General features: G+C 35.8%; 1 protein-coding gene and 1 long non-coding RNA gene across 11 annotated transcripts in view; one reads left to right on the forward strand and one right to left on the reverse strand.

The window, feature by feature from the left end:
- LOC127949660 (uncharacterized) overlaps positions 1-12,895 on the reverse strand; it is a 170,722-nt gene that overhangs the window by 45,430 nt on the left and 112,397 nt on the right. The window lies entirely within an intron of this gene.
- The window catches only part of LOC127949673 (uncharacterized), a 170,816-nt gene that overhangs the window by 23,304 nt on the left and 134,617 nt on the right, over positions 1-12,895 (forward strand). For 4 of the 8 annotated variants that reach the window (XR_008152414.1, XR_008152415.1, XR_008152409.1 and 1 more), the window contains exon 1: positions 119-4,000. The exons of the other annotated variants lie outside the window; for them this stretch is intronic. This is a non-coding gene — a long non-coding RNA (uncharacterized LOC127949673). Of the gene's footprint in view, positions 1-118; positions 4,001-12,895 lie in introns of those variants that run through there. 8 annotated transcript variants of the gene reach the window in all.

The following is a 12,895-nucleotide window of genomic DNA, read 5'->3' on the forward strand; positions in this document are numbered from 1 at the left end:
TTCATTTACAGGCTGATTTTATCATAAATCCACAATAAAATTTCTGAGTTCTGTATCAATCTGTGTTGTTGTTTGTTTATTTTTATCTTTTATTTTTCATAGGAAGATAACTGACCCTTTACTCTCCTTTTTAATAAATGTGCTTATAAACCAAGGACAAGCTATTTATAGCTGTATTTATAAACTGCTTACTACTGACTATTAATATTGGGACAAGGCTTTATAAAGCATGAACTGACTATTTACTAATGAGTGCAGTTATTATAAAGTGTTATCAATGAATTTGCTAATGTTAACAAATTAGACATTATTTTACAGTGTTATCAAATCCTTAAATGACTCATAAGCATTTGTGAAAGTTCTGCTTGCATTACAGCTTAGTATTGATCTGTGAGCTGAACAGATTTACTGTTACATCTATGAGATTATGTAAATTCAAATAAATATAATGTCACAGGATGTCATAGGTCAGTATCAAATGAGTTTGAAATTATTATTTGCAGCACAAATAAGTTTTTTTTAGGATTTTTAAAAATCCCTAAAACTGACAGAAAAAGGTTAAGGCCTAAGCTATTTCTATGTGAGTGGCTAAATTTATTTTTGTTTTTATAATTGTAATACACAAACTATGAAATTATACAAAATGTATAAAAAGGTAAATAAATAAATACGCACACATTAAAAAAGCAGCCAAGTCGAATGAGTTTCCTTTTTTATATAGATTAAAATTGAAGACAGAAGCAAGTGGTAAATGTGGTCACTTTAATATTCAAATCCAGTAGATCCAGTTTATGTTCACGTGGCTGTTTTCGTTTATATTCGCCAAGCTATTATGTATTTTGAAATAATCTTGTCCGTGATGTGTTCGTTCGTACGACGAAAGCCAGAATCCTGCAGCTCCAGAGATATGTTATTCTGCCAGTCGCGCTTTCAAATAGTCTTGCACACTTAAACAGGTCACAAACACCTGCATTTAGCTCTTGTGGTGTTACAATGGGTTTATTGTGTGCATTTGTGGTAATATTTTATTTAAAAAAGCTCTTAAACAAGAATAAATTCGTTTGTTTTGAGCTCGACACTGTACGCGCTGATCGGAGGCGTGATTTCAGATAGGCAGCCACAAATATTTCATTTTCACACAAACAGTTCAAAAACATCTGAATTTAGCTCTTGGTGTGTTCTAATTGGTTGATTGTGTGATATCGCTGTAATAATTTATTTTTAAAAGCTTTAAAACAGGAATAAATTCGTTTTTTCTGAGCTCTTTACTCCAGACGCTCGTGGTCACAGCGGTGATTCATCTCTCCTATTTCTCACGTATCTCTGGCCAGAAATAATTTATCCATGAGCCCTGAACCGGTAATAATCAGATATGTTGGTTTAGCTTGTCAGTGTGAATTAAATCTAAGTATTTATTTGTATTTTTAACCGATTTAAAAGTGAAAGTAAAAGTCCGGGAATTGAACCTGTAGGGGCGCTATTTCTCTCAGACAATGGAAGTCTGAAGCACATATACTCAAACTGAGGGACAGAGTGAGATGAGATGTCTGACAGTTTTTTAATTTTCTGTTACCCGTGTTGTAAAGTCGTGAAACTATCCATATTTACTCAGAATGACTTTTTTTCTGTACGAAAAAAGGTTTTGAAGTGTTTGGAATTTAAAAATGCAGGAAAATTAATAATTCCATTTTTACTGTCATTTAAAAAAATCACCACGACAAAACCGTTTAAGCTATCCAAAATCCATTGGCAATTTAAGTTGTTTAAAATATTTTGGCATCATGTAGACAAAGTTTGGTGTGTATAGTGTTACTCTCCTCTGAGCAGTATGCATTAATTCACAGCTAAATGTAAAAAAAAATCCACATTCAAATCAAAATAGCTGACTTCCTGTTGATCGTAGCTGATGACTGTGAATTAGAAAGTTGTCCGTCTTGATAAGAAAAATTTTTGTACCGAGTTTGGTGTCTGTACCTAAAACTAACCCCGCCACTTTTGACAAAAGGTGGCGCTATAGAGTGCCTCTTCCACGCCCTCTTATGAACTTTTGCCAGTGTCTAGTTATCATAAATACTGATATGTGTTCTGAGTTTGATGAAATTCTAAGCATGTTATATGCCTCAAAATCACCTGAGAATTATTCCAGTTTAACTTGTTGCCACGGCAACAATATTTTTAGATATCAATATCCCCCCAGCAGATTTATATCGGCTGTGTTTTAACATTATTCTGATGAAGTTTGAAGCAAATCGAGTAAAAATAAGATGCTGAATTCAAATCATTTTGAAAATGACACACTTCCTGCTGCCAGTTGGTGGCGCTATAACTTTGACTCCTAATAGTCACATATATGCGATCGACATCATACAACGAATAATCTGATGCAGTTTGATTAAAATCAGGAAATGTATGTGGATGGTATTAGACACTTCCTGTTTCTCATTTCTCGCCATAATTTCAACACCTCGCCACGAGCAAACCGTTCGAGATATCAAAAATCCCCTGGCAATTTTTCATCCCCAATGTCTTGAGATCATGTTGACCGAATTTGGTGGCAATCGGCAAAAAAACCTATGACAAGTATTTCAAATTCCAGAGCATGCGCTTTTTACATAACTCTAAATAGCTGACTTCCTGTTGGGCGGAGCCGAATGACATGCAGTACGAAAGTTGTTCAGCACGATGAGATCTATATGTGTACTGAGTTTCATATTAATACGAGCAAGTATGTGTGAGCTATACATCAACATTTATGACTGTGTTCCAGGGGGCGCCATAGAGCCCCTGTGCCACGCCCGGGTCCCAGCCTCTGCAGGCTCCTAAAGGCCACAGATTCCAAAGTGTGCGCAAATTTTCAAGAGTTTTTGAGTATGTTAAGGACCCCAAAAGCCCCCACAACTTTGACGAAAAATATGAATACTAAACCCTAAATATCCAACTTCCTGTTGGGCGGAGCCTATGACATGCAGTACAAAAGTTGTTTGGTTTGATGAGATCTACATGTGTACCGAGTTTCGTGTGTCTACGTGCAAGTATGTATGATATATGGCCCTCAGTATTCCAGGGGGCGCTGTAGAGCCCCTGTGCCACGCCCGTGTATCAGTCTCTGCCCGGCCCTAATGGCCGCAGGTTCCAATGTGTGTGCCAATTTTCAAGACTTTTTAAGCATGTTAAGGGCCCCAAAAGCCCCCGAAACCTTGAAGAAAAATAATAATAAATATAGCTGCAAGCAGCGATGGCGGGCTCAAGCCACCAATGCCATCACCACCCCGGTGGCATCAGGTAAACTGTGCCCAGCGGGCACATGCATTCACAATATCCCTCTGGCAGTGAGGTTTTAAAGGATAGAGGGGAGCGTAGAGGGGAGCGTGCATTTGCAGTGGCTGGGCCACGACTCTGGAATACCCTGCCTTTAGAGATCAGACTGGCCCCTTCCTTGTCTATTTTTAAATCTTTGCTAAAAACTTTTTTATTTTCCTTAGTGTACTGACTACTGTGTTATGCTACATTTTGAAATGGGTGGTTTTAAATTTTTTGTCTGGTCTATTTTTATGTATGTGTAATATTCTTGCTCTTATGTTAAAGCACTTTGGTCAGCCAGGAGGCTGTTGTAAATGCGCTATACAAATAAATTGAACTTGAACTAGAACTTGAACTTGATATGGCAGTTAAAGGGTTAATCCGAATCATCTAGACTTTAAAATCACATTCACAGAACAATATATATATATATATATATATATATATATAACTTTAGTAACACTTTACAATAAGATTTCATTTATAAACATTATGTTAACATGAACAATATTTATATAGCATTCATTCATGTCAGTTAATATTCCAAACTTAAACATTAAAACATTGTTTTATTGTGTTTTTTTTCCAAGCACATTTTACCAATTCCAAACCATATCAATCTTAATAACTACCATTATTTTTTATTTAATCATTTATGAGTGCTATACAATAGTCCAGGAAAGCTGGAAGAGAAAAACAGGTCAAGAAGAACTGACAAAAGAATTGCAAAAGAATTAGGAATTAATGTGAAGATTAATTTTTAGTCAATTCTGCAAGACAGACTTTCAGGAAAGGAGGTGGAATAAAAATGAGCTCCTAAATCTTAATCCCAGATTCTGGAAGATATATTCCTCAAACCATCGGACAAGAGAAGGTGGTGCTGGTCCTTCACGAGTCACTCTAATCTGTTCATAAAGCCTATATATAAAGTCTTAATATATAGTATTTCACAATACTTCATGGTATTCTAATTATTCTAGGTATTCTAATTATAAACCAAGGACAAGCTATTTATAGCTGTATTTATAAACTGCTTACTACTGACTATTAATATTGGGACAAGGCTTTATAAAGCATGAACTGACTATTTACTAATGAGTGCAGTTATTATAAAGTGTTATCAATGAATTTGCTAATGTTAACAAATTAGACATTATTTTACAGTGTTATCAAATCCTTAAATGACTCATAAGCATTTGTGAAAGTTCTGCTTGCATTACAGCTTAGTATTGATCTGTGAGCTGAACATGTCATAGGTCAGTATCAAATGAGTTTGAAATTATTATTTGCAGCACAAATAAGTTTTTTTTAGGATTTTTAAAAATCCCTAAAACTGACAGAAAAAGGTTAAGGCCTAAGCTATTTCTATGTGAGTGGCTAAATTTATTTTTGTTTTCATAATTGTAATACACAAACTATGAAATTATACAAAATGTATAAAAAGGTAAATAAATAAATACGCACACATTAAAAAAGCAGCCAAGTCGAATGAGTTTCCTTTTTTATATAGATTAAAATTGAAGACAGAAGCAAGTGGTAAATGTGGTCACTTTAATATTCAAATCCAGTAGATCCAGTTTATGTTCACGTGGCTGTTTTCGTTTATATTCGCCAAGCTATTATGTATTTTGAAATAATCTTGTCCGTTATGTGGTCGTTCTTACGACGAAAGGCAGAATCCTGCATCTCGAGAGAGATATGTTATTCTGCCAGTCGCGCTTTCAAATAGTCTTGCACACTTAAACAGGTCACAAACACCTGCATTTAGCTCTTGTAGTGTTACAATGGGTTTATTGTGTGCATTTGTGGTAATATTTTATTTAAAAAAGCTCTTAAACAAGAATAAATTCGTTTGTTTTGAGCTCGACACTGTACGCGCTGATCGGAGGCGGTGATTTCAGATAGGCAGCCACAAATATTTCATTTTCACACAAACAGTTCAAAAACATCTGAATTTAGCTCTTGGTGTGTTCTAATTGGTTGATTGTGTGATATCGCTGTAATAATTTATTTTTAAAAGCTTTAAAACAGGAATAAATTCGTTTTCTCTGAGCTCTTTACTCCAGACGCTCGTGGTCACAGCGGTGATTCATCTCTCCTATTTCTCATGTATCTCTGGCCAGAAATAATTTATCCATGAGCCCTGAACCCGGTAATAATCAGATATGTTGGTTTAGCTTGTCAGTGTGAATTAAATCTAAGTATTTATTTGTATTTTTAACCGATTTAAAAGTGAAAGTAAAAGTTCGGGAATTGAACCTGTAGGGGCGCAATTTCTCTCAGACAATGGAAGTCTGAAGCACATATACTCAAACAGAGGGACAGAGTGAGATGAGATGTCTGACAGTTTTTTAATTTTCTGTTATCCATACAGTGTTGTAAAGTCGTTAAACTATGCATATTTCCTCAGAATGACTTTTTCATCTGTATGAAAAAATTCTTTGACGTGTTTGGAAGCTGCAATTTAAAAATACAATAATGATTCCCTTTGTAAGGTCATTTAAAAAAATCACCACGGCAAAACCATTCAAGCTATCCAAAATCCATTCACAATTTAAGTTCCTATCAGAAATACTGATGTGTGTTCAGAGTTTTGTGAAATTCTAAGTATGTTATTTGCCTCAAAATCACCTGAGAAGTATTCCAGTTTGACATGTTGCCACGCCAACAATTTTTTAGATATCAATATCCTCCTTGCAGATTTATATCGGCTGTGTTTTAACATTATTCTGATGAAGTTTGAAGCAAATCGAGTAATAATAAGATGCTGAATTCAAATCATTTTGAAAATGACACACTACCTTCTGCCAGTTGGTGGCGCTATAACTTTGACTCCTAATAGTCACATATATGCGATCGACATCATACAACGAATAATCTGATGAAGTTTGATTAAAATCAGGAAATGTATGTGGACGGTATTAGACACTTCCTGTTTCTCATTTCTCGCCATAATTTCAACGCCTCGCCACGAGCAAACCGTTCGAGATATCAAAAATCCCCTGGCAATTTTTCATCCCCAGTGTCTTGAGATCATGTTGACCAAGTTTGGCGGCAATCGAGAAAAAAACCTATGACAAGTATTTCAAATTCCAGAGCATGCGCTTTTTACATAACTCTAAATAGCTGACTTCCTGTTGGGTGGAGCCTATGACATGCAATACGAAAGTTGTTCGGCACGATGAGATCTATATGTGTACTGAGTTTCATATGAATATGTGCAAGTATGTGTGAGCTATACATCAACATTTCTGACTGTGTTCCAGGGGGCGCCGTAGAGCCCCTGTGCCACGCCCGGGTCCCAGCCTCTGCAGGCTCCTAAAGGCCACAGATTCCAAAGTGTGCGCAAATTTTCAAGAGTTTTTGAGTATGTTAAGGACCCCAAAAGCCCCCACAACTTTGACGAAAAATTTGAATACTAAACCCTAAATAGCCAACTTCCTGTTGGGCGGAGCCTATGATATGCAATACAAAAGTTGTTTGGATTGATGAGATTTATATGTGTACCGAGTTTCATTCGTCTACGAGCAAGAATGTATGATATATGGCTCTCCATATTCCAGGGGGCGCTGTAGAGCCCCTGTGCCACGCCCGTGTATCAGTCTCTGCCCGGCCCTAATGGCCGCAGGTTCCAATCTGTGTGCCAATTTTCAAGTCTTTTTAAGCACGTTAAGGGCCCCAAAAGCCCCCGAGACGTTGAAAAAAAAAAAAAAAAAAATAATAATAATAAAAAATAATCCTAAGGAAAACAATAGGCCTCTCGCCCTTTGGGCTTGAGCCCTAATAACAAATAATCCTAAGGAAAACAATAGGGCTCTCGCCCTCCAGGCTTGAGCCCTAAATATAGCTGCAAGCAGCGATGGCGGGCTCAAGCCACCAATGCCATTGCCACCCCGGTGGCATCAGGTAAACTGTGCCCAGCGGGCACATGCATTCACAATATCCCTCTGGCAGTGAGGTTTTAAAGGATACGGCAGTTAAAGGGTTAATCCGAATCATCTAGACTTTAAAATCACATTCACAGAACAATATATATATTAGTAACACTGTACAATAAGATTTCATTTATAAACATTATGTTAACATGAACAATATTTATATAGCATTCATTCATGTCAGTTAATATTCCAAACTTAAACATGAAAACATTGTTTTATTGTGATTTTTTTCCAAGTACATTTTACCAATTCCAAACCATATAAATCTTAATAACTACCATTATTTTTTATTTAATCATTTATGAGTGCTATACAATAGTCCAGGAAAGCTGGAAGAGAAAAACTCCTTATATTCATGTGTGCAGAATTATTAGGCATGTTTTCTTTTACAGATGAAATGCGCTAAAATAGACTTTTAACTCAAACTGTAAGGTCGAAAATTATGAAATACCCATGAGAAATATCAAACATAAATGCAATACAGAAATGGATAAGTTAAGACTTGACCATTGTACAAAAAATACTGACTGGGTCATGAGGTCAGAAAAGAAGAAGAAAAAAGCAGGTCAAGAAGAACTGACAAAAAGAATTGCAAAATAATTAGTAATTAATGTGAAGATTAATTTTTAGTCAATTCTGCAAGACAGACTTTTCAGGAAAGGAGGTGGAATAAAAATGAGCTCCTAAATCTTAATCCTGGATTCTGGAAGATATATTCCTCAAACCATCGAACAAGAGGAGGTGGTGCTGGTCCTTCACGAGTCACTCTAATCTGTGCATAAAGCCTATATATAAAGACTTAATATATAGTATTTCACAATACTTCATGGTATTCTAATTAAATCATTTTTTGGAATCTTAAGTCTCTCAGAGTCCGACACCGAGTAATTCTGGAGACTCCAGGAAAGTGGCAGTTCTGTAAAATGTTGGCGCTGGAGACTAAATGCACCCTGATAGTTTCACACCTAATTCACTTAACACACACACACACACACATTACCCACAGTGACAGTGGGACTGAGTGACATCAGATGTATGATAGTTTTTTTTTAATTTTCTATCATCCATATAGTGTTGTATAGTCATGAAACTATGGTCATGAGACCAGTCATTCTGAAGAAATATGCCTCAGAATGACTGGTCTTCTATGTGTACATTTTTTTTTTAAAGTGTTTAGAAGCTGCACTTTAAAAAAATAAAAAGACATTTACTGGTTCCTTTTTTACTATTATTTCAAAAAACATCACGGCAAAACCATTCAAGCTATCCAAAATTCATTCACACCTATTCTGTAAGATTAATTCTTTAAACAGTGGTAAAAGAAGATGTGGTGCTGAACCTTCAAGAGTCACTCAAAACGTGATCTGTCCATAAAGCCTATAAAGAATTATTCTTAATATACAGTTCAAAATACTTCAGCTTGTTATTCTAATTAAGTGAGGGTCATTTTATCAGTAAAATATATACAATTCATTTTTTTTTTAAAGATTTCTATAAATGATTTAAATCATACTCGTTTCTACAATAATTATTTAAAAGTAATCCTATAGCTCCCGCTGGTGGCCATTATAGGTACTAAGAATTGCAAGCTTGATTTATAAGTTATGATAGTTTAAATTTTATGCTGGCTCTTGAAAGTGATAAAGCTATGAAACTTACTGTGCTTCCTTCAAATGAGGACTTCTACTTATATAAAAAATTATGAAGATTTAGAATGAAAAATTGTAAAGATATAGTAAAATAACTATTGTATTTTTTTATGTTACTTTAATAAATCTCTATGGCAACACCATTTAAGCTATCCTAAACCCATTCACAATTTAACATCTCAGTATATTGGCATCATGTTGAAAAAGGAGTATGGAGTAGTATGAGTAGGAGTATGAATTCATTTGCAGGCTTTATCATAAATCCACAATAAAATTTCTGAGTTCTGTATCAATCTGTGTTGTTGTTTGTTTATTTTTATCTTTTATTTTTCATAGGAAGATAACTTACTCTCATTTTTAATAAATGTGCTTATAAACCAAGGACAAGCTATTTATAGCTGTATTTATAAACTGCTTACTACTGACTATTAATATTGGGACAAGGCTTTATAAAGCATGAACTGACTATTTAATAATGAGTGCAGTTATTATAAAGTGTTATCAATGAATTTGCTAATGTTAACAAATTAGACATTATTTTACAGTGTTATCAAATCCTTAAATGACTCATAAGCATTTGTGAAAGTTCTGCTTGTATTACAGCTTAGTATTGATCTGTGAGCTGAACAGATTTACTGTTACATCCATGAGATTATGTAAATTAAAATAAATATAATGTCACAGGATGTCATAGGTCAGTATCAAATGAGTTTGAAATTATTATTTGCAGCACAAAAAAAGTTTTTTTAGGATTTTTAAAAATCCCTAAAACTGTCAGAAAAAGGTTAAGGCCTAAGCTATTTCTATGTGAGTGGCTAATTTTATTTTTGTTTTTATAATTGTAATACACAAACTATGAAATTATACAAAATGTATAAAAAGATAAATAAATAAATACGCACACATTAAAAAAGCAGCCAAGTCGAATGAGTTTCCTTTTTTATATAGATTAAAATTGAAGACAGAAGCAAGTGGTAAATGTGGTCACTTTAATATTCAAATCCAGTAGATCCAGTTTATGTTCACGTGGCTGTTTTCGTTTATAGTCGCCAAGCTATTATGTGTTTTGAAATAATCTTGTCCGTGATGTGTTCGTTCGTACGACGAAAGCCAGAATCCTGCAGCTCGAGAGATATGTTATTCTGCCAGTCGCGCTTTCAAATAGTCTTGCACACTTAAACAGGTCACAAACACCTGCATTTAGCTCTTGTTGTGTTACAATGGGTTTATTGTGTGCATTTGTGGTAATATTTTATTTAAAAAAGCTCTTAAACAAGAATAAATTCGTTAGTTTTGAGCTGGACACTGTACGCGCTGATCGGAGGCGGTGATTTCAGATAGGCAGCTGCAAATATTTCATTTTCACACAAACAGTTCAAAAACATCTTAATTTAGCTCTTGGTGTGTTCTAATTGGTTGATTGTGTGATATCGCTGTAATAATTTATTTTTAAAAGCTTTAAAACAGGAATAAATTCGTTTTCTCTGAGCTCTTTACTCCAGACGCTCGTGATCACAGCGGTGATTCATCTCTCCTATTTCTCACGTATCTCTGGCCAGAAATAATTTATCCATGAGCCCTGAACCGGTAATAATCAGATATGTTGGTTTAGCTTGTCAGTGTGAATTAAATCTAAGTATTTGTTTGTATTTTTAACCGATTTAAAAGTGAAAGTAAAAGTCCGGGAATTGAACCTGTAGGGGCGCTATTTCTCTCAGACAATGGAAGTCTGAAGCACATATACTCAAACAGAGGGACAGAGTGAGATGAGATGTCTGACAGTTTTTTTAATTTTCTGTTATCCATACAGTGTTGTAAAGTCGTGAAACTATGCATATTTCCTCAGAATGACTTTTTCATCTGTATGAAAAAATTCTTTGACGTGTTTGGAAGCTGCAATTTAAAAATACAATAATGATTCCCTTTGTAAGGTCATTTTAAAAAATCACCACGGCAAAACCATTCAAGCTATCCAAAATCCATTCACAATTTAAGTTCCTATCAGAAATACTGATGTGTGTTCAGAGTTTTGTGAAATTCTAAGTATGTTATTTGCCTCAAAATCACCTGGGAAGTATTCCAGTTTGACATGTTGCCACGCCAACAATTTTTTAGATATCAATATCCCCCTTGCAGATTTATATCGGCTGTGTTTTAACATTATTCTGATGAAGTTTGAAGCAAATCGAGTAATAATAAGATGCTGAATTCAAATCATTTTGAAAATGACACACTTCCTTCTGCCAGTTGGTGGCGCTATAACTTTGACTCCTAATAGTCACATATATGCGATCGACATCATACAACGAATAATCTGATGAAGTTTGATTAAAATCAGGAAATGTATGTGGACGGTATTAGACACTTCCTGTTTCTCATTTCTCGCCATAATTTCAACGCCTCGCCACGAGCAAACCTTTCGAGATATCAAAAATCCCCTGGCAATTTTTCATCCCCAGTGTCTTGAGATCATGTTGACCGAGTTTGGCGGCAATCGAGAAAAAATCCTATGACAAGTATTTCAAATTCTAGAGCATGCGCTTTTTACATAACTCTAAATAGCTGACTTCCTGTTGGGTGGAGCCTATGACATGCAATACGAAAGTTGTTCGGCACGATGAGATCTATATGTGTACTGAGTTTCATATGAATATGTGCAAGTATGTGAGAGCTATACATCAAAATTTTTGACTGTGTTCCAGGGGGCGCCGTAGAGCCCCTGTGCCACGTCCGGGTCCCAGCCTCTGAAGGCTCCTAAAGGCCACAGATTCCAAAGTGTGCGCAAATTTTCAAGAGTTTTTGAGTATGTTAAGGACCCCAAAAGCCCCCACAACTTTGACGAAAAATTTGAATACTAAACCCTAAATAGCCAACTTCCTGTTGGGCGGAGCCTATGATATGCAATACAAAAGTTGTTTGGATTGATGAGATTTATATGTGTACCGAGTTTCATACGTCTACGAGCAAGAATGTATGATATATGGCCCTCCATATTCCAGGGGGCGCTGTAGAGCCCCTGTGCCACGCCCGTGTATCAGTCTCTGCCCGGCCCTAATGGCCGCAGGTTCCAATCTGTGTGCCAATTTTCAAGACTTTTTAAGCACGTTAAGGGCCCCAAAAGCCCCCGAGACGTTGGAAAAAAAAAAAAAAAAAAAAAATAATAATAATAATAATAAAAAATTATCCTAAGGAAAACAATAGGCCTCTCGCCCTTTGGGCTTGAGCCCTAATTAAAGCTGCAAGCAGCGATGAACGGGCCCTCGCACCCGGGCTCACCGGCAGCGAGTGGCTTTAGTAAATAGGTGAGCGGTGAGAAATATGCATTTAAACTCATAAATATAAGTGGAATAAATCAAAGTTATTCCATATATGTGCCAATCTTCCTGTTGCCAGCAGGTGGCACTATCCTTATAATGGAATATTGGCCTTCAGTTGTGTTCAGGGCAGGACTCTTATCGAACATGTGAAGTTTGGGGAAGATCGAACATTTTATGGCTGAGTTACAACAACTTCCTTTACTGTGGCGAGACAACAAATTTTGTCATGGCGCCATGGACACGCCCTTTAAAAAAAAACAAGATCTGCATAATTTAGCATTGCACATGCCTTTATATTAGACTGACCACAAAAAAAAATAAAAATTAATGTCATACTATTTCTAGGAGCAGTTTGTCGCAGCGTAAAACATGTCACTTCCTGTTGCCAGCAGGTGGCGCTATGACTATAACTGAATATGGGCATGTAGATCTGTTAAGGGCAGAAGTCTTATATAACATGTGAAGTTTGGGGCAGATTGGACATTGTATGACTGAGTTACAGTAACTTCCTTTTTCATGGCGAAACATTGAAATTTGTCAGGCCGCCATGGACACGCCCTTTAACGAAACCTCAAGATCTTCGCAATTTAACATCGTAAAGCCCTTTAGATTTAACTGACCAAGTTTGGTGTTGATCTGAATAAATCTGTAGGAGGAGTTCGTTAAAGTACAACCCTTGAAAATGGCAAAA

This window comes from Carassius gibelio, chromosome B1 (genome assembly GCF_023724105.1).
Source record: "Carassius gibelio isolate Cgi1373 ecotype wild population from Czech Republic chromosome B1, carGib1.2-hapl.c, whole genome shotgun sequence".
Classification (NCBI taxonomy): domain Eukaryota; kingdom Metazoa; phylum Chordata; class Actinopteri; order Cypriniformes; family Cyprinidae; genus Carassius; species Carassius gibelio.